Source organism: Phyllobates terribilis, unplaced genomic scaffold, assembly GCF_046119375.1.
Source record: "Phyllobates terribilis strain yellow unplaced genomic scaffold, ASM4611937v1 Scaffold_7__3_contigs__length_470593459, whole genome shotgun sequence".
Taxonomy (NCBI): domain Eukaryota; kingdom Metazoa; phylum Chordata; class Amphibia; order Anura; family Dendrobatidae; genus Phyllobates; species Phyllobates terribilis.
This window is the reverse complement of record NW_027362767.1, coordinates 80,020,787-80,043,703: the sequence shown is the minus strand read 5'-3', so window position 1 is coordinate 80,043,703 and position 22,917 is coordinate 80,020,787. Positions and strand designations below refer to the sequence as shown.

The following is a 22,917-nucleotide window of genomic DNA, read 5'->3' as shown; positions in this document are numbered from 1 at the left end:
CCTGTAACTCACTAACCCTCCGTGCTGATGTTAAGGCCACAAGAAGTGTTGTTTTTAGGGTAAGTAACTTATGGACCCTGAGCTAAGGGGCTCAAAGGGAGAATTTGTTAATGTGTTTAGCACCAAGTTTAAATCCCAAGAAGGGACCCTTATTATAGGGGCCGGATTGGCTCTACTGCATGCCCTCACAAACGTGGAAATCCATTTGTTACCGGCCAAATTATAATTATACAAGGCCCCTAAGGCAGAGATTTGGACTACAAATGTTTGGATGACAAGAATTTCTATCAGATTCTACTGTAAATTTTAGTAGTGATCGGTTTCCTACTACCTAGAAGAGTAGTAACTAGATTCGATGAGAATCCCCGACCTTCTAGCAATGGCCTCTCAAGTTCCAGGCCACTAAGTGAAATCCTTTCACCCGAGGATGGAATACAGGACCTTGAGCAAGAAGGTCAGGAATCTCTGGAAGAATCCAGGGGTTTGTGATTGACCTGCTTTTCAACCATGGTCTCTTGGGCCAGAAGGGGGCCATGAGGACCACTCAAGCCTGATCCTCTCGGATCTTCCTCAACACTCCTGAAATTAGGCACGTTGGGGGAAAGGCATAGGCCAGACTGAAATCCCATCTGCACTGGAAGGAGTCTACTACTAGAGGATTTTCCGTGGGATTCAGTGAGCAGAACTTTTTTAATTTGCTGTTAGTCAGCAAATAAGTCGATCTCTGGAGACCCCCACATGGCCACTAGCTGTCGGAAGACTGAATGATTTAGAGTCCATTCTCCCTGCAATAGTGGCCTGCGACTTATAAAGTCTGCCTTCGTGTTGCCCTCTTCGCTGATATGAAGGGCCTTTAAAGAGAACTTTCCCTTCCACTAGAGAAAATATCTTCCCCGCAACCTGCATTAGAGATTTTGAGCGAGTTCCCCCCTGGTGGTTCACATATGCTACAGTGACCCGGTTGTCGGACAGAACTTTTACGTGATGTCCTCGTAGAAGGGGTAAGAAGCTGATTAGTGCATTCTCTACTGCTTGTAGTTCCCACATGTTGGAAGACTCCAGACTCTCCTCCTATGACCAAGTCCCCTGCATCGGGTGGTTGTCTAGGTGTATCCCCCACCCCCTGGGGCTGGGGTCTGTAGTAATTACTCTGGTAATAAGGGGAACCCAAGGGACGCCTGTCCGGAACATGTTAGCCATTAACCACCAGTGCAGTGACTGAATTACATTGTGAGGGAGTGTTAATCTGCCCTCCAAATGCCCCCTGAGGATGATTTCGTTCTTTAGGACGTCCCATTGTAATTCCCTTGAGTGAAATTGGGCCCAGCATACTGCTGGAAAGCCGGAGGTGAGAGACCCCAGCAGAGACATGGCCCCCCGAGAGTCATTGCTGGGTTTGTTATGGCCGCCGAAATCAAGTTTTTTATTTTTTGTTTTTTCTGTTCGGGCAGGCGGCATTCCTGTCTAACCAAATCCAGAGCAAGGCCTAAAAAGAGTCGAGTTGTTTGCGGGATCAGTTTTGATTTTTCTAGGTTTAAACACCATCCTAAGTTTTTTAAGATGGCGTTCACCTGATCCACTTGGGCCAGGCAGTGATCGTGAGTTTTTCCCACTATTAGGAAGTCGTCCAATGGACTGGCACGTGATAATAAGCATCTTAGGTCCAACACTGCCATGTAGCAGCCGGGAAATAGAAGGCTTATCGTTGATTTTATTGTTTCCATCTTGAATGATGGAATGTTCAGGAATTTGTTTAGGCCTTTCAAGTCTATGATTACTCTGTATGAGTTGTCTGGTTTCTTTACAAGGAATAAGGGGGAATAGAACCCTCTTCTTCCCTCTTGTGGTGATACCTCCCATAAGACATTCTTTTGAAGGAGACCTGAAATCTCTTCCTCCAGTGCCCGCTGTTCCGGTAGAGAGGATCTCAAGGTAGTCAGGAAAAATCTCTGGCGGGTTCCTCAGAAATTCCAGCTTTAACCCCAATTTTATCAATCTGAGGATCCACCTGTTGGAAGAGAGAGAGCCTCCCCCCCACCTGGGATAGGAGAGTCATTTTGGCGGTTTGCGACTATCTTGGGAGGGCCCGCCGAATAAAAAAACACTTTTCCTTTTCTGTAACGATCCTCCCATCTAGGTTGTTCTGTGGATGTTCTTCTGCGGGCAAATTTCTTCCTCCGGAAGGACTGTTTAAAAGCCGAGAAGGAAGATTTAGGAAATCCCTTGTTGTCACCTGCCTTCTCAAGAATTGTGTCAAGAGAGGTACCGAAAAGAATCTCCTTCACACGGAAGAGAACATAGCTTTCATTTTGTCTGTACATCCCCTGGGCAACATTTCAGCCAGACTGCTTTACGGCCGGCATTAGACAGGGCTGCAGATCTAGCCGCTAATCTGGCGGAATCTGCAGAGGTGTCAGATAAGAAGGGCGCAGCTCCTTTCAATACTAGAAGAGAGGCCCGAATGGAGTCCTGTGACTAGTTTTTAACCTGGTCTTCTAACCTGTCTAACCAAACCATGAGGGATCTTGCAGTACAGGTTGCCACTATGGCTGGTTTCATTGCCCCCGCTGATGATTCCCAAGTACCCTTAAGGAAGGTATCTACCTTCCGGTGTAGTGGGTCCTTCAGCATCCATGTATCTTCCCTGCTCTGCGGTGGACGCTGTTCCTGGGTGCGCTTCTGGCGCAGAGGCTGCTCCATCTCCTTGTGCTGCTGCAGCAGCAGCATGGTCTGCTGCTCTTGCTGCTGATGCCGTGGGGAGGGCTGCTGTGAGGCCATTACTGTCCACTGCGCCCCTGCCTAGCTGGTGATCTACCCTTAAGTACTCCCACTGTGCCAGGGAGATGACCGGCCGGCGTTATCGCAGCTTCCGGTACCTCCCCCGAAAATTACATACGCGGGTCAGAGTTCCCGGTGCGCGACTTCCGGTTCGTCACTTCCGGTTGCGCCCTGTGATGTCACATCCGGGACACAGGGTTGCTGGCCACCATGCTGTGTAGGTGCCCCAAACCCCTGCCCTCACATGAGGAGACCAAATGTCGGCGCCCTCCTCGGCGCTTCCAGGACAAACGAGACCGGCCGCAGCAGAGACTGTGCCCCGCCACAACAGACCGGCCCCGGCCCAGGTAAGAATCTTCCTGCTGTCGCCGATGACGAGTAAGAAGGTCCCCCATCAAGGACAGGAAACCACTGAGGCGGAAAGAGGCGCCGCCCTTTTTATCTTGAAGGTTTCCTGTCCTTGAAGGGCGGATCCCCTCTCTCGTTGTGCCGTCATGGGTGACAGAAAAAAGGTCCACATCTCTGGAACAGTATGGTGGATTTTTAAGAAAAACAAAAGAAAACCAGTGGGAATAAAATAAGAGTAGAACCTGGATACTTGAACTGGTGTCAGGTCCTTTTTAAAGAGTGTCCCCACACCTATAATACTTGCCAGGATATTTCATAGTTTGCACAAAACCAGCACTGTACTGCAGGGTTTTGTAGGTTTTCTTTCTGTTCAGTTCTCCCAAAGGTGATAAATCCCAAAATTATTATTATAGTGCACAAACCATAACACGTTATCCTGTTAATTTACTTTTATTGCCTCCTAGATTCAGTTGATCTGAAGTCAGGAGAAATGTAGGAAAAGCAAATAAAAGCAATAAAATCTTTATTACAGCAGAGAAGAAGCAGCACATGATTAATATTTCTGCCAGAGGAGAAATGTGCTCACGGGGAGGGGACTGGACATTTTGGAAGCAGTTATAAGATACTATTAAATACGAGCACCGTGCTCTGCAAGCCTGAAAACAATGGAGACCAGAAAAGCACTCGACCGAATAAAGAATAATATTTAGATTAACAAAATGTTAGTGACGTGCGTACAGAGGTATGCCCGTAACCGGAGCGAACAGCTCTCTAGGAAATGGTGAAGACATTGACCAGGTACTATTGGTGGCGGAGCAGAGCCCCCCTTACCATCAGGTACAATACGTTTTTTAGGACCCTTCAAGTTTCAGTGCAAATAAAACCCATGCACCCATTATACAGTCAACGTGTCCAAGGGGTGTAATTAAGGAGTGTAATTAGAGGGGTTAAAGTCATTTCCTTGCCAATGTCGAATATCCATACACAGTCAAAAGCAACTGGACAACGCAGAACTAGGTAGGAAGCTGGTAACACTCATTTGCTAATTATTATACATTTCCAGTAAGGACATTAGAGAATATGTAAATTTTTAGAAGAGATGCCTTACATTTTTTTTTATTTTTTTTTTGGGGTGAATACAAGTATAAAATTAATCCCCTTCTCAACTGGTATATAGTATGCAGAGTAGGAGCTCAAGAGCTGAGCCCACTCCCAAAAAGCCAGCACTTGCCGTCAGCAGTAGTGTTGAGCGATACCTTCCGATATCAGGAAATATCGGATCGGATTGGATCGGGCAGATACCCAAAAAGTATCGGATATCGCCGATTCCGATACCGGAAACCAATGCAAGTCAATGGGACACAAATATCGGAATGAAAATAAACCCTTTCTTTCCTTGTAGGTTAATTCTACATGAAGGAAAACAACTAACAATAATGTAGAATGTATTGGGGGAGGTGATTGCCCAAATCGATGGGAACAGTGCTCACAGTGAAACATGAAAAGCCGGCAATTCAGCAGCGGCATACACCGGTACCCGACAATTTACAACAGAAAGAATAGAGCTTCACACATAGATAGAAACAGGTCAGTCACATATATATGAAGTACAGTGACAGTGTTGCTTACTGTACTTGTCATTTAGTGTAAAGGATTTATTTAAAAAAATATTAGTGTTTTCATGCACCGTCTCTTTAAAAGAGCCGGCCGGCAATTCAGCATCTGTACCCAACAATTTATAACAGAAAGATAGAGCATCACACAGATTAGATAGATAGAAACATGTCAGTCACATATATAAGAAGTACAGTGATAGTGTTGATTACTGTACTTGTCATTTAGTGTTAAAATAAAGGATTTATTAAAAAAAAAAAATTGCCGTGGGGTTCCCGTAATTTTAGTCTCTAGCGGAGGTTAAGCAGACAGCTGGGGCAGAAGTTTTAAGCCTGGGAAGGGGGTAATACCCACGGAGCTTCCCAGGCTACTAATATCAGCCCCCAGCTGAATACCTAGCCTTTACTAGCTATTAAAATGGGGGACCCCCCAAAAAAGGACGTGGGGTCCCCCCTATTTTAATAGCTAGCAAAGGCTAGGCAGACAGCTGGGGGCTGATATTAATAGCCCAGGAAGGGTGCCATGAATATTGGCCCCCTCCCAGGCTAGAAACACCAGCCGTCAGCCGCCCCAGAAATAGCGCATCCATACGATGCGCCAATTCTGGCACTTAGCCTCGCTCTTCCCACTGCCCTGTAGCGATGGCAGTGGGGTAATAGGGCTGGGGTTGATGTCCGCTTATAATGCCAGCTGACATCAAGCCCAGGTTAGTAATGGAGAGGCGTCTATAAGACACCCCCATTACTAACCCCATAGTCAAAGTTAAAAAAAACAAACACCCAGAATAAAGTCCTTTAATTGAAATAAACACACAATTCTTTATTGTTCTAAATTAAACCATACTTACCATCACGCCCATTCCAGCTGAAGCCAACGATCTCCTGCAATAAAAATAAAATAAAGCAACATCATCCTTACCTTTCCATGGTTCCCAGGACAGCTTCAGCTCTGCTACATCGAGATGACAGGCTGGACCGCAGCAGAACGCTGCCATCCAGCCTGTCATCCCGCAGACACTGAGAAGCGCAGGCATGCTTGCGCTCCTCAGTGTCTGGCTGTGACGGCATCCAGATGAGCCGACAATGAACTCAGCTCACCTCATGCACGTCACGGACAGCGTGGGAGAATTCTCCTGCGCATGCGGTAAGCGTGAGAGACTCGGCTCATCTGGATGCTGTCACAGCCTGACACTGAGGAGAGCAAGCATGCCTGCGCTTCTCAGTGTCCGCGGGATGACAGGCTGGATGGCAGCGTTCTGCTGCGGTCCAGCCTGTCATCTCGATGTAGCAGAGCTGGAGCTGGCCTGGGAACCATGGGAAGGTAAGGATGAGGTTGCTTTATTATTTTATTTTTATTGCAGGAGATCGTTGGCTTCAGCTGGAATGGGCGTGATGGTAAGTATGGTTTAATTTAGAACAATAAAGAATTGTGTGTTTATTTCAATTAAAGGATTTTATTCTGGGTGTTGTGTTTTTTTTTTTTTTAAATACTTTACTAGAAATTCATGGCGGTCATGTCTAATATTGGCGTGATCCCATGAATTTCAGGCTTAGGGCCAGCTGATAATGCCAAGCTGGCCCTAACCCCTTTATTACCCAGTGAGCCACCGCACCAGGGCCCTGGATGAGTTGGGTACAGCGCCAGAAGATGGCGCTTCTATGAACGCGCCATTTTCCGGGGTGGCTGCGGACTGCAATTTGCAGCGGGGGGGGGGGGGGGGGGGGGCAGAAAGCTTGGGCCTCCCTGCGCTGCAGATTCCATCCCCCAGCTGCCTAGTTGGACCTGGCTGGACACAAAAATAGGGAGAAGCCCCACATCAATTTTTTTTAATTATTTCAGGAAATTCATGAAATAAAAAAAATTGATGTGGGGCTTCACCCTATATTTGTGTCCAGCCAGGTACAGCAGGCAGGAACGGACTGCCCCCAACCACCAGCTGCCTATTTGTACCTGGCCGGGCACAACAATATAGGGAAGCCCTTTTTTTCTTAATTATTTCATGAATTTCATGAAATAATTAAAAAAAAAAAAAAATATATATATATATGTGGAGCTTCGCCCTATTTTTGTGTCCAGCCAGGTCCAACTAGGCAGCTGGGGGATGGAATCTGCAGCGCAGGGAGGCCCAAGCTTTCTGGCCCCCCCCCCGCTGCAAATTGCAGTCCGCAGCCACCCCGGAAAATGGCGCGTTCATAGAAGCTGGATGCTGTACCTGGCTGGCATACAAAAATATGGCAAAGCCCACGTCAAAATTTTTGGGAAAAATTAATTAAAAAATAAATAATAATTTAGGGACTGCATCTTTATTAACTCCTCAAATGTCATTTAGTGTTAAAATAAAGGATTTATTAAAAATAAAATTGGCGTGGGATCCTCCATAATTTTAGTCTCTAGCGGAGGTTAAGCAGACGGCTGGGGCAGATGTTTGAAGCCTGGGAAGGGGGTAATACCCATGGAGCTTCCCAGGATACTAATATCAGCCCCCAGCTGAATACCTAGCCTTTACTAGCTATTAAAATGGGGGACCCCCCCAAAAAAAATGACGTGGGGTCCCCCCCTATTTTAATAGCTAGCAAAGGCTAGGCAGACAGCTGGGGGCTGATATTAATAGCCCAGGAAGGTTGCCATGAATATTGGCCCCCTCCCAGGCTAGAAACACCAGCCGTCAGCCGCCCCAGAAATGGCGCATCCATAGGATGTGCCAATTCTGGCACTTAGCCTCGCTCTTCCACGCTGCCCTGGTGCGGTGGCAGGGGGTAATAGTGGTGGGGTTCATGTCAGCGCCAGCTGCCATGAAGCCCAGGTTAGTAATGATGGGCGTCTATAAGACACCCCCATTACTAACCTACAAAGTGTTAAAAAGAAAAAACACACTACACCCAGAAAAAAATAATTTGAAATAAAACACACCATTTAATTCTTAGTTTACTAAAAAAAAAATAGTTACCTGTCCATGTTCCTGCGCTGATCTCCCTGAACAGCTGTCATGGCTGCTGTAAGCTCACACTGCCGGGAACACGTCCGCTCCCGGCAGCGCGAGCCCCTGACTGAGGTCACCGGAGTGCATTCAGGCAGCGCAGCTCCGGAGACCTCCTTTACGGCACTGCTGTACCGTGGGAATTTCTCACGATACAGCAGGGCCGTAAAGGAGCTAACCGGAGCAGCGCTGTCTGAACTCCGGCGAACCCGCTTATGCAATGCAGTCAAGCATGAACTCATATGAACCCTCTGAGGGCACCGCAGCTACTTCAAATGAACAGCTGATTGGCATCAGCTGATACCTCAGCTGTTCATTTGAGATAACCGGCGGGAAAGCGCAGCACAGAACGGGAAAGCCGGCGGTGAAGTCTTTTCACTGCCGGCTTCCCCGCCCGGGTCCTTCGCTCCCCGCTCCTTGGTGCTGTGCTCCCCGCCCGGTCCTAACTTACGATCAGGATGGGAGGTGGCGAGGGGAGCGGAGGATCGGGGTGGGAGGCTGCGGGGAAGCAGTATGGGGCGGTGTGTTTAAAAGCTGGCGGCTTTTTACCACCCGCCGGCTTTTAAACAATCAGGAGAATTCTCTCACGCTGGGATGGCATTCTGATGACAGGCTGGATCGCAGCTGAGCGCTGCCATCCAGCTTGTCATCCTTCAGAGACACTGCAGAGCGCAGGCATTATGGGAACTTCCGATTCCGGTATTCGATATTGTAAAAGTATCGGAATTCCAATACCGCGAATATTGGCAGATACCCGATATTTCAGTATCGGAATGCTCAACACTAGTCAGCAGCAATAGGAGCCATCTGCAATCGCTGCTGTTTAATCGTTTAAATGCTGCTGCTAATAAGTTACATTGGTAGCCGGGGGTCTACGGACAGCCCTCTGTCACCTTTGTAGTTCCCATTAAGCCAAGCCTGAGACTGGCCCTCACATACCGAAGTACTGCAGTACATGGTAAAAGCAATAGGTTCTTTAGGGAAAAAAATAAATAAAATTATATATATTTTATTTATTTTTTTACACACCCATTAATGAGTATTTATTTTAAATTATTAAAAGATAATGACAAATGTCCTCAACACATCCGTAAACATCTAACCTATGAAAATATTAAATTAACCTGAACTGTAAAACAGCGTCAATAACAAAAAAAATTAAACAAATGAATTGGCGTTTTTTCAGTCATCTCTCATCCAAAAGATATACAGGTGCTTCTCACTAAATTAGTAGATCATCAAAAAGTTAATTTATTTCAGTTCAATACAAAAAGTGAAACTCATTATATAGAGTCACTACAAACAGTGATCTATTTCAAGTGTTTATTTCTGTTAATGTTGAAAGATTATGGCTTACAGCCAATGAAAAACACAAGTCATTATCACAGTAAATTAGAATAATTAACAAAAAGCACCTGCAAAGGCTTCCTAAGCGTTTAAAAAGGTCCCTTAGTCTGTTTCAGTAGGCTCCACAATCATGGGGAAGACTGCTGACTTGACAGATGTCCAGAAGGCAGTGATTGACACTAAGTAAATGCAAAGAAAATTTTGCATTTCATTTGGAAATCAAGGTTCCAGAGTCTGGAGGAAGAGAGGACAGGCCACAATCCAAACTGCTTGAGGTCCAGTGTGAAGTTTCCACAATCAGTGATGGTTTGGGGGGCCATGTCATCTGCTGGTGTAGGTCCACTGTTTTATCAAGACCAAAGTCAGCGCAGCCATCTACCAGGATATTTTAGAGCACTTCATGCTTCCCTCTGCCGACAAGCTTTTTGGAGATGGAAATGTCATTCTCCAGCAGGACTTGGCCCCTGCCAAAAGTACCAATACCCGGTTTACAAACAACAGTATCACTGTGCTTGATTGGCAGCAAACTCGCCTGACCTTAACCCCATAGAGAATCTATTGGGTATTGTCAAGAGGAAGATGAGAGACCCCAGACCCAACAATGCAGACGAGCTGACGGCTGCTATCAAAGCAACCTGGGCTTCCATAACACCTCAGCAGTGCCACAGGCTGATCACCTCCATGCCATGCAGCACTGATGCAAAAGGAGCCCGACCATGTATTGAGGGAATTTACTGAACATACATTTCAGTAGGCCAACATTTTGGATTTTAAAAACATTTTCCAAGCTGTTATAAAGTATTCTAATTTACTGAGATAATGACTTTTGTGTTTTCATTGGCTGTAAGCCATAATCATCAACATTAACAGAAATAAACACTTGAAATAGATCACTCTGTCTGTAATGACTATATAATATATGAGATTCACTTTTTGTATTGAAGAACTGAAAAATGAACTTTTTGAGGATATTCTCATTTAGTGAGATGCACCTGTAGAATGAGAAGTGATCAAAAAGTTGGACGCACTCCAAAATGGTACCAACATAAACTCGCCTGCAAAACACAAGTCCTTACATAAGTTGCAAGTCTCAGAACGTATGGCCAGATTATTTTTATTTGTATACAGTTTTGAGTTATTTATTTTTTGGCCACTTTTAAAAAAAAATTTAAGTTTGGCATCACCAAAATTGTACTGATCTGGATGTTCCTGCCATGCTTACAGGAAATTTTACAAGTCAGAGTGAATGCAGCGAAAGTTAACCCCCCCCCCTAAAACAAACAAAAAAAAAACAAAACACCACCATTTGTAATGACACTACAGAAATAATAGGAAGACACTGCACCATTACTAAACGCATAATCCCGTGCGTATGGGTAAAGAGTCACTGGATCAGTAACTATAGCAAAGTGATGCACCAGCCTTTCCCTTGAGCGACCATGCTCAGTAACAGCTTACAGAGGCTGAATTCCTCCGCCATCAGCAGAGCTCATCTGACACAGACAAACCCGCTAAAGTGGAGTACAAGAGCCCAGCACTGGTAGGAAACACAATGCATTATTTAGCTGGAAACAAAAAAACTGAATGTTACCTCTTCTACGCCAGATAAAATGAGAAAAAACAAAACAAAAAAAACACACGTAATGAGAACAGCTTTTTGGTGATCTCTCAAGCTGTGTTGCGGGAAGCCAGCGGATTTATATAGTTCGGGCTGTCTAAATAACACTTACACCATTGATTTTCCATTTCTCACTTACCCTGTACCAATAGAACTACAAGAGTGCTGACAGGTGAATGCTGCTAAACCAATACTTTGTGAATGAGTTTAGAAGTCCATCAGTACACAGATAAAGCCCAATGAGGAAGAGAATGGAAATGCCATTATGGTGGAGGAGGGCCTGGTGGTGTCAAAGCAATCGTCAAGGAAATTAAGGTTATTTAGGCTTTTGAAAGCTGAAACCCTACCAAGTTTGGTTTAGGTAAAGAAAATAAATTGGCATCAATGCTGAAATATTGATCATTTAATGAACACAGAATGGTCAGATTTTGGCAAGACAAAAGTTGTCGCCCACAGAAAGTAATGTGATATTCAAACAAATTATTTTAATACACAAATATATGTTGCACAACACTGATGAATGAAGTTTTGGTGCTATTAGAGTCATATTTAATATTTTGTGTGACTTCCATGAGCTTGAAGGACTGCATCCATGCGGTTCAACAATGATTCATACAATTTATTAATGAAGTCATCAGGAATAGCAGAGAATGCAGTATTACTTGCCTCCCAGAGGTCATCTAGATCCTTTGGTTTTGTCTTCCAAGCTTCCTCTTTCATCCTACCCCAAACATGCTCAATGATGTTCATGTCTGGTGACTGGGCTGGCCAGTCCTTGAGCACCTTGATTTTTTTGCCTGGAGGAACTTTGCTGTAGAGATGGATGTATGAGATGGAGCACCATCCTGCTGCAGAATTTGACCCCTTTTATGATTTGGAATGTAAGAGGTAGCTAATACTTCTTGATATTTTAGGCTATTGATATTGCCTTCCACCTTGCAAATGTTTCGCACACCCCCATACTGAATGTAACCCCAGACCATGATCTTTCCACCACCAAATGTAACGGTTTTCTGGGTGTATTTTGGATCCATACGGGCTCCAGTAGGTCTCCTGCAGTATTTGCAGTGGCTGTGGTGTAATTCTACTGAAGATTCCTCAGAGAAATCCACCTTCTGCCACTTTTCCAGCGTCCATCTGTTTAGCAGGTTGTGGGACTTTGCAAATGCCACATGGTTTTTTATTTGCCTTTTGTTTAGTGCAGGCTTCTGGGCACTGATTCGACCATGGAGGCCATTTCGAGACAGAATCCTACAAACTGTTCTAGTTGACACAGGGACTTGAGGTGACCAGGCCTGTTGGAGCTCTGCTGCAGTGGAAGAGGGGCTTGTTTTGGATTTTCTAACCAACAAACGTTCCTCCTGAGCAGTTGTCTTGCGGGGTCTGCCGGACCTGGGCTTGTCAAACACATCTCCAGTCTCTTCAAATCTTTTTTAATTCTTTGTACTTGACGCTGAGACACATTAAAGGAGCCAGCCACTTCTGCAGTGGATCTGGTCTTCAGCCTCTTGATAATCAAGGCTTTGGTCCCAGGGTGGATTTTTGGCATGTTGTCAGAGCTCGAGTTGCAGTTCAAGTGAAGGTCTGGGGTGCTGGGTTTCTTTTTATACACACCCACTAATTAACCGATCATTTACTGAGCACTGGTGAGGATGTAAACTAGGATTGGGTGCATTATATGACTAGGCGACAACACTTTTGTCTTGCCCGAATCTGACCATTAACCCCTTTACCCTCGAGGGTTGTTTGCACGTTAATGACCAGACCAATTTTTACAATTCTGACCACTGTCACTTTATGAGATAATTACTCTGGAACGCTTCAACGGATTCCCCTGATTCTGAGACTGTTTTTTCGTGACATATTGTACTTCATGATTGTGGTAAAATTTCTTCGATATCGCTCGCGTTCATTTGTGAAAAAAAAGGAAATTTGGCGAAAATTTTGCAAAATTTGAATTTTTATACCCTTAAATCAGAGATATATGTCACACAAAATAGTTAATAAATAACATTTCCCACATGTTTACTTTACATCAGCACAATTTTGGAACCAAATTTTTTTTTATTGGGGAGCTATAAGGGTTAATAGTTGACCAGCGATTTCTCATTTTTCCAACAAAATTTACAAAACCATTTTTTTTTTTTTTTTTTAGGGACCACATCATATTTGAAGTGACTTTGAGGGGCCTTTATGACAGAAAATATCCAAAAGTGACACCATTCTAAAAACTGCACCCCTCAAGGTGCTCAAAACCACATTCAAGAACTTTATTAACCCTTCAGGTGCTTCACAGGAATTTTTGGAATGTGGAAGAAAAAAAATTAACATTTAACTTTTTTCACAAAAATGTTACTTTAGATCCAATTATTTTTTATTTTCGCAGGGGTAAGAGGAAAAAGTGGACCCCAAAATTTATTGTGCAATTTCCCCTGGGCACGCAGATACCCCATATGTGGGGAAAACCCAGCCCCCACTTTTGCATTTTTTATATGGGTAACAGAAGAAATTGCACCATGCAGTTTGTTGTGCAATTTCTCCTGAGTAAGCAGATACCCCATATGTGGGGGAAAACCACTGTTTGGGTGCAATGCAGGGTTCAGAAGGGAAGGAGCGCCATTTGACTTTTTGATTGTAAAATTTGCTTGAATAATTAGCGGATGTGCCCCTGATGTGCATAAACAGTGGAAACCCCCCACAAGTGACACCATTTTGGAAACTAGACCCCTCAGGGAACTTATCTAGATGTGTGGTGAGCACCTTAAACCCCCAGTCCTTTACAGAAGTTTATAACATGGAGCCGTGAAAATAAAAAAAAAAATCAAACTTTCCACAAAAATGATGTTTTAGCCCCAATTGTTTTTTATTTACACAAGGGTAAGAGGAGAAAATGGACCCCAAAAACTTTTGTGCAATTTCTCCTGAGTACGCCAATATTCCATATGTGGGGAAAATACAGTGTTTGGGCGCACGGCAGAGTTCAGAAGGGAAGGAGCACTGTGTGACTTTTTGAACGCAAAATTGGCTGGAATCTAGAGCGGACGCCATGTCGTGTTTGGAGAGCCCCTGATGTGCCTAAAAAGTGGAAACCCCCCACAAGTGACCCAATTTTGGAAACTAGACCCCTCAAGGATTTTATCAAGGGGTAGAGTGAACATTTTGAACCCAGAGGTACGACACAGAATTTGATAACATTAGGTCATCATATTGAATAAGTTGTCATTAGTCTTGAACGCAAGTGCTCGCTACTTGAGTTTGCATCGGGTACTCAGGTATGCACCATGTATCAAGGGTGCTCGAGTGACATGCTCGAGTCCCCGCATGTTTCACGGTTATTAGACACCCAAAAAAATACATGCGGGGATCGCTCGTGCATGGCGGGCAATCCCAGTGAGGTTTTTTTGGCCGCGAAGCATATGGGGCGGAGACTCGAGCATGTCACTCGAGCACCCGCGATACTCAAGCACCCGATGCAAACTCAAATAACGAGCACTTGCGCTCAACACTAGTCGCCATATCGTTTTTTTTTTTGTTTTGTTTTTTTTTACTTTTGAAAAAACAAAAACAAAAAAACCACACAACCCTAACCCCAGCGTTTATTTTTTACGCCGTTCCTAGTGCAGTGTAAGTGATTAGATGACTTTATTCTTCGGGTCGGTGCGACTACAGAGATACCAGAATAATTTCGGGTTTTTATGATTGACAGCTGTCACACACTAAAAGACGCTTTTTTTTGTAAAATCTAGTTTTTGCATCGCCGTATTTTGAGAGCTATAATTTTTCCAGATTTTGGCCGACAGTCATGTGATGGCTTGTTTTTTTGCGGGATGAGTTGATGTTTTTATTGGTGCCATTTTCAGACGCGTGATATTTTTTGATCGCTTTTTATTACGATTTTTGGAAGGCAGAACAAACAAAAACCAAGAATTCCGGAATTGTTTTTTGTTTTTTTTTTCTATGCCGTTCCGCGTGTGGTAAAATTGATAAGGCAGCTTTATTCTTCGGGTCATTACATTTACAGCGGTACCACATTTATATCGTTTTTCTATGTTTTGGCCCTTCTACACAATAAAAGCTATTTTATAGAAAAAAAAATTTTGCATCGCTTTATTCTGAGAGCTATAACTTTTGATTTTTCGGATGATGGCGCTGCATGGCAGCTTGTTTTTTGCGGGACAACGTGACGTTTTCAGCGGTACCATTTTTATTTATATTAGTCTTTTTGATCGCGTGTTATTCAATTTTTTGCTTGGCAGCATGATAAAGCATCGTTTTTTATTTATTTGTAACCCCACCCCCATCACGGATTGGCAGCTTCCTGCCTATGAACAGTATATATAGAAAGCAGCCAATCAGAGGTGTGGGCGGGATAACAGAGCTTAGCATTTAGAGAACAGTTAGAGCTACAGCAGAGAAAACATATCTTATCAAAACTGCAGCAAGCAACCCAGTAAGTGATACATCGTTGGAATAAGGGTCTCTGCCTCCACATCAGATTACAAAGCAAAAACCTGATAACAGATTCCCTTTATACTAGAAAGCAACCAAACTAAGAAGAGCTACAACTTAGTTTTAAAAAAAAAAAAATCCTGATGTGAACTCGGCAGTGCCATCTATTACTATTCTGCAAGAACAAAGAATTTACTGTAAGTAATATACAACCATGCGCAGAATATCAGAGGATATAAATACATTGCATACAAAGATTTACTTATCTACCTCTGTGGATCGCCTCGTTACCGAAATCACAGATTCTTATCCCTGTAAGGAAGAAAATGGAAAACATTTCAGCAATATATAAAAAGGGGAGTTAATAATTACATACATTACAGTTTCCTACCATAATGAAAGGTTAAAAATAAGATATATAATGCTTGTGCATTAAAAAAAACCCACTTGCCAAAATTTTTTTTTACTTGAAACAACGTTAGGGCTTATTTAGATGTCAGATTTTGATTTGAGTGCCATCCATGTTTTTTCACAGATAGTCTATTGCAGGTGTGAGTGCTATGGGGCCATTCACATGTCCGTGACTTTTTGCAGACCAAGAGGTGGGCTGCAAAAAAAAAAAATCAAGGAGACATTTCAGATTTTAATCTGAGGGTCAGATCAAAATCAGCAATGCAAATCAAGGAATTCATGAAAAAAAAAAAAATTTGACTGTTGTGGTCTGATTTTCATGGACTATTAGAAAGGAAAAGGTGATCAAAGTCTGATCCAAACAAATGTTCAGATTCCTCTTGTACATGGAAAAGCAGATGTCTGAATGAGGCCTAACAGTGTATTCATACAACAGAATTTTTATAGCTTCTGTCTGGGCCACAATGGATGGACGAAGCAGGCAATTTCAGCGGTACCTACAGACCATCTGGTGTGTATGGCGGCCTCCCAATGCTCCCCTGGCTGATCAGGGGACCAGAGGCGGCCGGGTCCCTTAGCCGCCACGCACGCGGGACCAGAGGTGGCCGGGTCCCTTAGGGCTTAAAGATTTGTGACTGATCAGCTTTTAGCTGTATCTGAACGTGCCGCCTGTTCTTGGATCCACCGACCTCCTTTTCCTCTCCTCCCATTTCTTTTGTCTCTCCAGAATGGTATGTGCAAATATTTATAAGCTGGTGTACAATAAAGGAAAGACATCACACCTTGTTAAAACCGGTATATTTAGGATTTTATTTTAACCGGATGGAAAAGTGACAGAAGAGGCTTCCCAAGGTAACCTTATGTCATTTGCCGCTTAAAAAAATTATATATATCCCACCGACATCAAATAGAAGTTTCTCTCTGGGTTTTTCTTTAAGAATGGCGGAACAGAATAAAATAGAGACATCCATCCGCCAGAGACATCAGAGAGTTTCTTTGATCGATTTTACTAGCAGATTTGAAAGGCTCGTTTCATCTCCCCCCTTCTCATTTGCACTGATCAGGAATGAGGGTATCCCACTGAAGGCCCCCGACCCCCTTAACGAGAAGCGTACAAGCAGGGCATTTCACGCTGGCAGACACAGTCCACCAATGTGTTATATGGAAGCATGTAATACTACATTGCCCAAACAGCGGTTGCATATGACTATCACAGATATCCATTTTGCCGATGGGATTTTATAAAGACAACTCACAAGTACAGCAAAAAAGAACAAACGTGATATTTTTTTTCCTGAGGCAAATGGACCAAAACCACTAGCTTTCAACAGCACTAATAAACGGATGCCCTCACCAAACTGGGTATACCCAAGAATTATATTCCCAAGAGGTACTTCAAAACTAATCACCAACTACTGTGAATGTTTAGAGGGGCTGCCTAAACCTTGTGGAATTTTTGCCAACAATTACAGTTTGCTGTAATTATATCTCCCCCCCCCCCACCCTCAATGAAGTATTCCGCTCATCAGGTATAGAGGTGTCAAAAGTATCACACCCAGCTGCATGACCTCCCACAAGAATACTGAATTTCATTAAAACACAGATAATTGTTAATTATCAGCTATGTAATAAAAAGTTATTGCATATTTTGCAGCCAAGAGAAAGGAGGAGGCTATAGCTGCTTATAGAGGGTTAATCTGTGATGAGAACATAGCTGCTCATAAAGGGTTGATGTGCCATGGAGTGAATTAGGCTATGTTCACACATCCAGCAATCATCCGATTGAATCCAGCAGCAATTTGTTGGCAAAAAAGTTGTGCCGACAACTGTCCATTTTTTTTAAAAACGGATTTCAGCTGTTTTTTTATTTTTTTTATTTTTTTTTTTACTTTTTATTTAATAGCGGATCCGTAAAATCAGCCATCAGTTTCTTTCATATGAAAAAGTTCTGGTTTTTGCCCATTGATCAGTTTCAAATAGAAGAAAATGGAAGAATAATTAACAGATCCGTTGTCCATAAAACTCAATGTTAAAAAAGAAAAAAAAAAAAAAGAAAAAAAAAAAGGCCTCGGCTGTCAAAGCTGGTCTCCATTTAGTTCCTGACTTTCTAAAAGGTGTCAGGTCCTCTTGAAAACTATTTGAGAATACTGTATATTACAAAACTACAACAACAAAAAAAAAAACACAAGTGCGCAAATTGAGGTTTAAGCAGCTGTCCAACACCGTTCAACCACTTGGATGTATTTGTGAAGACTGCAGCAGGATAGAGAGGCTACTGATCAGCTGCAGCGCTCACCTGACATTACTCATGACATTTATGCAGCATCCAGGGGTTTGTCCAGCGGTGGAGAACCCATTTAACCATGCACTTGAATTGAACATGTCCATTTAATTCTTAGGAGGTTAACCAGTTATTGACTAACAAGATTATGCTCAGAATACAAGAAAAACTTTCAGTAATAAGGGCCAAGGCAAAAGAAAGCACAATCAAAGAAGACATGCCATTCTGCAGAAACACAATGCATGGGCTGGCATGGACCGAAATCCCTCCTCTTCATGGCAACAGTAATTACCACCAGTTAATAAAGCAACAGTTTCCATAGATCGCTATTCATAGGGCACTAAGGTGCTTTGAGGACACACATACGTACAGTCACATCATGCCAAGACTTTGGGCATATGACAGCTTGGATAGAAAACAGAAGTCACTCTAACAGTAAATCAACAATAGAGCCAATATGCCTAAAAAACATAAAATGAGCCATGCCAAGTGATGGTACAAACAATTATCAATGCCTCGTGAACACCATGACCACTTCTGTTCTTAGATGTTTGCACAAACTACTATAATGCAAAAAAAAAAAAAAAACCCGTGTCAAAAGTCATGATTCAGCAAACGCAACCACAAACCGATGCGATGCAAGAAGCTCGTCACTTCCTGTGTTTAAGCAGAGACTTTTCGCAAGCTGTGAACAAAGTGTGAGACAAATCTCCAGACAAGTGATGTCTTACAAGTCTGTTACTGTATCCTTCCCCTGTGAGACAAAGGTCGAGGTTTTCACCCCAACATTTAATCAGCACTTCATCAACCTAAAAAGCCGATCTAAATAATGAGATCAGAAAGTCACACCCCAAATGGGAAACAAACAATAGTAACAAGAACAAAAAATACATTCTATTTGTCCAATTTTAATATTTGCTATATTTTGCAGTTTTGTACATGAGAGAGACAAGAGTCCTAAAAAGTATCCTTTGGCTGTGTGCCACTATGAGCTTAAGCAGCGGCAATTCCGCTGCAGAAAAGCTTAAAAAAACGCTTGGTAGAAGGCCTGCCATGTTCCCCAATGATAATCCGCATGTGCTGTGTACATGCTGCGGAAATTTCCGCTGTGGGTTATCATTGCGGAAAAATCCGCAGCACCACCAATTATTTTGCGGAAGCGCGGCGTTTTCGCCGCCATTGACTTGCATTGGAACGCATGGAATAAGCACCACTGGATCTATACATGTGTTTCTATGTGTGGATGGTACCCCGGTTTGAAGAAGAGGAGACTCTCCTCTGGACCCGGGTACCATAGTAACTGTAAAAAAAAAAGAATAAAATAAAAAATATATACTTACCTTCTGATGGCCCCCGGTGTCCTTATCTTGCCTTGCTGGCAGCTCGCGGTGGACTCAAGGACCTGCGGTGACGTCATTTAGTCATGTGACGTGACCGCTGACATCGGCAGGTCCTTCAGTGTACCGCAAGCTGCCGGCAAGCACAGACAAGGACACTGGGGGCCATCAGAAAGTAAGTATATATTTATTTTTTACCATTCTTTCGGTTACACGATATAAAATCCATGCCGTTTGCATAGATTTATATAGTGTGACCAAGTTGTCAAGCACTTTTCCAAGTGATGCTAAAATCGCTTGGAAAGCGCTTGTCAACCCGCATGCAGAAATGCATGTGAAGAACGCTTCACATCCACATGTCCCTGGGAGGAAAAACGCATGTACAATCCGCATGCGGAAATGCAAGTGAAGAAAGCTTCACTTGCATTTTTCCTGCCAGGGACAAGCGGATGTACAATCCACATGCGTTTTTTTCTGCCAGGGAGATGCAGAAACGCTCAGGAAAAATCCGAAGCATTTCTGCATCGTGGGCACACAGCCTTTCACATGTTAGCAAAGATCTACCCACAGTGTTGCTTCAAAGTTTGTGAACCCTTCAGAATCTTCCACATTTCTGCATAAAATTTGACCTAAAAACTACAGATTTTAAACACAAGTTCAGAAAAGTAGATAATGAACCAAATCAAATAAAAAGGAGATAAAAATATTAGACTGTCATTTTTTACATGCGCAAAATGATTCATGATCACATGTCTATCAGTGGTAAAAGTATGTGAACCTTTGCTTTCAGTATCTGGTGGTAATTGAATCTAAACATTTCCATTAATTGCTGGTTAGTCCTGCACATTGGCTTGGAGGAATTTTAGACAATTTCTCCCTACAAAAACCGCTTCAACTCTGCTATGCTGGTTGCTTTTCCTCCATGAACTGCTCATGTCAGAACCTTCCACAACATTGATTAAGGTCAGGACTTTGACTTAGCCATTCCAAAAACTTAACGACCCAAAGAACACAAGTCGTTCTACAAAAAAATTAGTCTTGCTGCTTGACCCACGTGCTCCTGATATTCAGCTCATGGACAGATGTACCATACTAACATTTTCCTTTAGAATTTACTGATGTGATAAAATTCAGAATTAATAGTTTGATCAATGGTTGCAAGATATCCTGGTCCAGGTGCAGCAAAAACAGACCCAAATCCAGATACTACAGCCTTGTTTCATAGATTCCATTTTCTCTCTTTCTCCAAATATACTGCTTCTCATTTATGCCACAAAGCCCTATTTTAGTTGAATCCATTCACAAGACATTGCTCTAATAGCCTTCATATGGGCCAAGGGATCTTTTGGGACCCCCTAATCCTAGCTCCATGGCCTAGGAAGCATCTCTATGGGGGACCCTACTCTCCTATATTACACAGATAGGTCATTGGATTTTAGTAATGCAAATCCCTTTGATCATACGGATTTAAAACAGAAATGCAAAAAATAAACTTCAAAAAGGGCTGTCCTACACACAATCCCACACCAACACTTCAGCATAAAAGGATTGTGTGTTCTTTGGGGTTAAGGAACAGACAGTGTCGCAGGAAATATTGTGTAGTTTAAAGACAGAATGGATCCAACAAAAGCATCAACCAACACTAGATGATTAGGTACTACATACAGAATCTGGGGCGAAAAAGGGACACAGCCTATAGGAAAAAGATGAAGGGTTTTGGAAAACCTTTTAGTCCTGACCTGTCAGAATCTTAAACTATAAAAAATAAAGTTACAGAACGAAAGGAAGATCCAAACTCAATAGTGTCGGTTCAGTAAAAAGGTAGATACTCTATTTCCGTACAACTGGCAGTCAGTAAGAAGACACCTAAGCCCAGCTACATTCCTGCAACATTATGTAACCAGTTCCAGTGTCACTTTACATTGTCCCTGAAAGGGATTTGTGTTGTGTGATAACATCGTGAAAGAATATAAAAGCTATGAAACCACAATGTTTGTCCAAAAAAAGGGAAAGGAAAAAAAAAATTAAAAAAATGGATGATAAAGTTTACACAAATGGTACGATTCTCAGACTAGTCAGTCATTCAGGGAGAGGCTCCTTTCTTGTATGCAAAACAGGCAAGACTACCCCATCCTGGGTCTTACTTCACCCCAAATAATTAAATAAAATGATTGGTCTTTGCAGTGTTAAACTTTGGGGTTAATCCACACAGGACTGATTCGGTAAACAAGATTTAGCCAAACCCAAAACTATAAAATCTGCACCAAGAAAGGTGTGGGTTTTGTTGTAGAATTCATGGTGAAGATTTCACAGAAAATTTGCAGTATTAAATTGACATGCAGGTCATTTTTAAATAAAGCCAGTCACTTAAATAAATGGGTATTAATACCTTGCATTAATATATTAAAAGCAAGCAGGACTCAAATCGTAATCATATATACAAAACAAGAACTTATCGGGGTATTGCAAGATAGGGTTAGTACAGTAATGCTAGGCTAAGTGGACGGACAAGTCGCGGTAGTGTGGAGCGCAATCTGCGTTCCACCTACGCCACTTCTGCTCGCGGACCACTCCGTAGAGATGGTAGCGCTATATACCATTAGGTGAGTGGCTGATGTGGCGCTTTGACCCGGAATGAATGGTCCCAATCATTTTAATGGTTGGCACCTGCACACCGCACTTTTCTGGCCAAATGGAGAGAGAAAGACTGGTGTCTCCCACCGGTCCCCTGATGAACCCTGAACAACGCAGGAGGAAACGTGTCGGAGTACTAATGAGAAGTGTCGATTTTCTATTTTGAATATTCCATATTGATGGAGAACTGGTAGCATTTGTCCTGTTTGGGATAGGCAGATTATAGCTCTGATTCTGAGATATAGAGAAGCTCTAAAAAGGTACCAGTATATGAGAAGTGTATATATAGTTGCTTAAGATGTTTTCTTTTTGCCCCCTGGTGATTGGACCAGAAGATTTGAGGTATTCTGGAGTAATAATGTCTTCAAGGTTAAGTGCACACGTAGCATTTTCGCGGCGGTTTTTCTGCTGCGAAAGCGCTTGGTAATGGGTCTGCCAGGTATTGCAATGGTAATCCTGATGTGATGTGCACATGATGCGGAAATTTACGCTCATGATTACCATTGCGGCAAAAAAAACGCAACATGTCAATTGTGCCAGCAAAGATCAGCTGAGCGCTCACGTGATCTCACTTTATGGCACAGATGCTGCGTGGGAACATTCTCAAGAATGTTCGCAGCACCAGTACTAGTGGTGAGGTGACCGGGGCTGATCAGCTGATGAACCCCAGTGACCTCACTCCTGCAGCAGCATGTATACTGACAGGGGTTATTTTACACTCCTGTCAGTATACATTGCTATCTTCTACAGCAGTGACCCAGACCGCTGAGGGACAATCTGGACTACGTTGTGACGGTGGACAGGTTAGGAATATGGTGGTTTACTTTACGTTTTTTTTTTTCCAGGAGAAGAGGGATTTGGGGAATGAGAGTACAATAAAAAGATTTTTTTTTAAAAAAAAAGTGAGTTTTTTTTTTTTTTTATTTCATTTAAATACTTTATTCTGGCCATGTATTTATTGAAAAAGCAGCGACCACTTTACTACACGGTTAGTAATTTTACAAAACCTACAAAAGACAAAATATATCTCATACCCTACCATCATTATATAAAAATGTAAAGCAAAGTTGCATATGAAATATAGGGTACTTGGTGAACTATTTTTGATCAAAAAAAGTATACA

The 22,917-nt window shown here is 42.8% G+C and overlaps 1 protein-coding gene across 6 annotated transcripts in view; it reads right to left on the bottom strand.

Annotated features, from left to right (window-relative positions):
• Positions 1-22,917, bottom strand: part of NUMB (NUMB endocytic adaptor protein) — a 101,754-nt gene that overhangs the window by 44,872 nt on the left and 33,965 nt on the right. For all 6 annotated transcript variants that reach the window (XM_073638859.1, XM_073638858.1, XM_073638862.1 and 3 more), the window contains exon 2: positions 15,402-15,443. The gene's annotated coding sequence lies outside the window, so the exon portion shown is untranslated. The remainder of the gene's footprint in view (positions 1-15,401; positions 15,444-22,917) is intronic.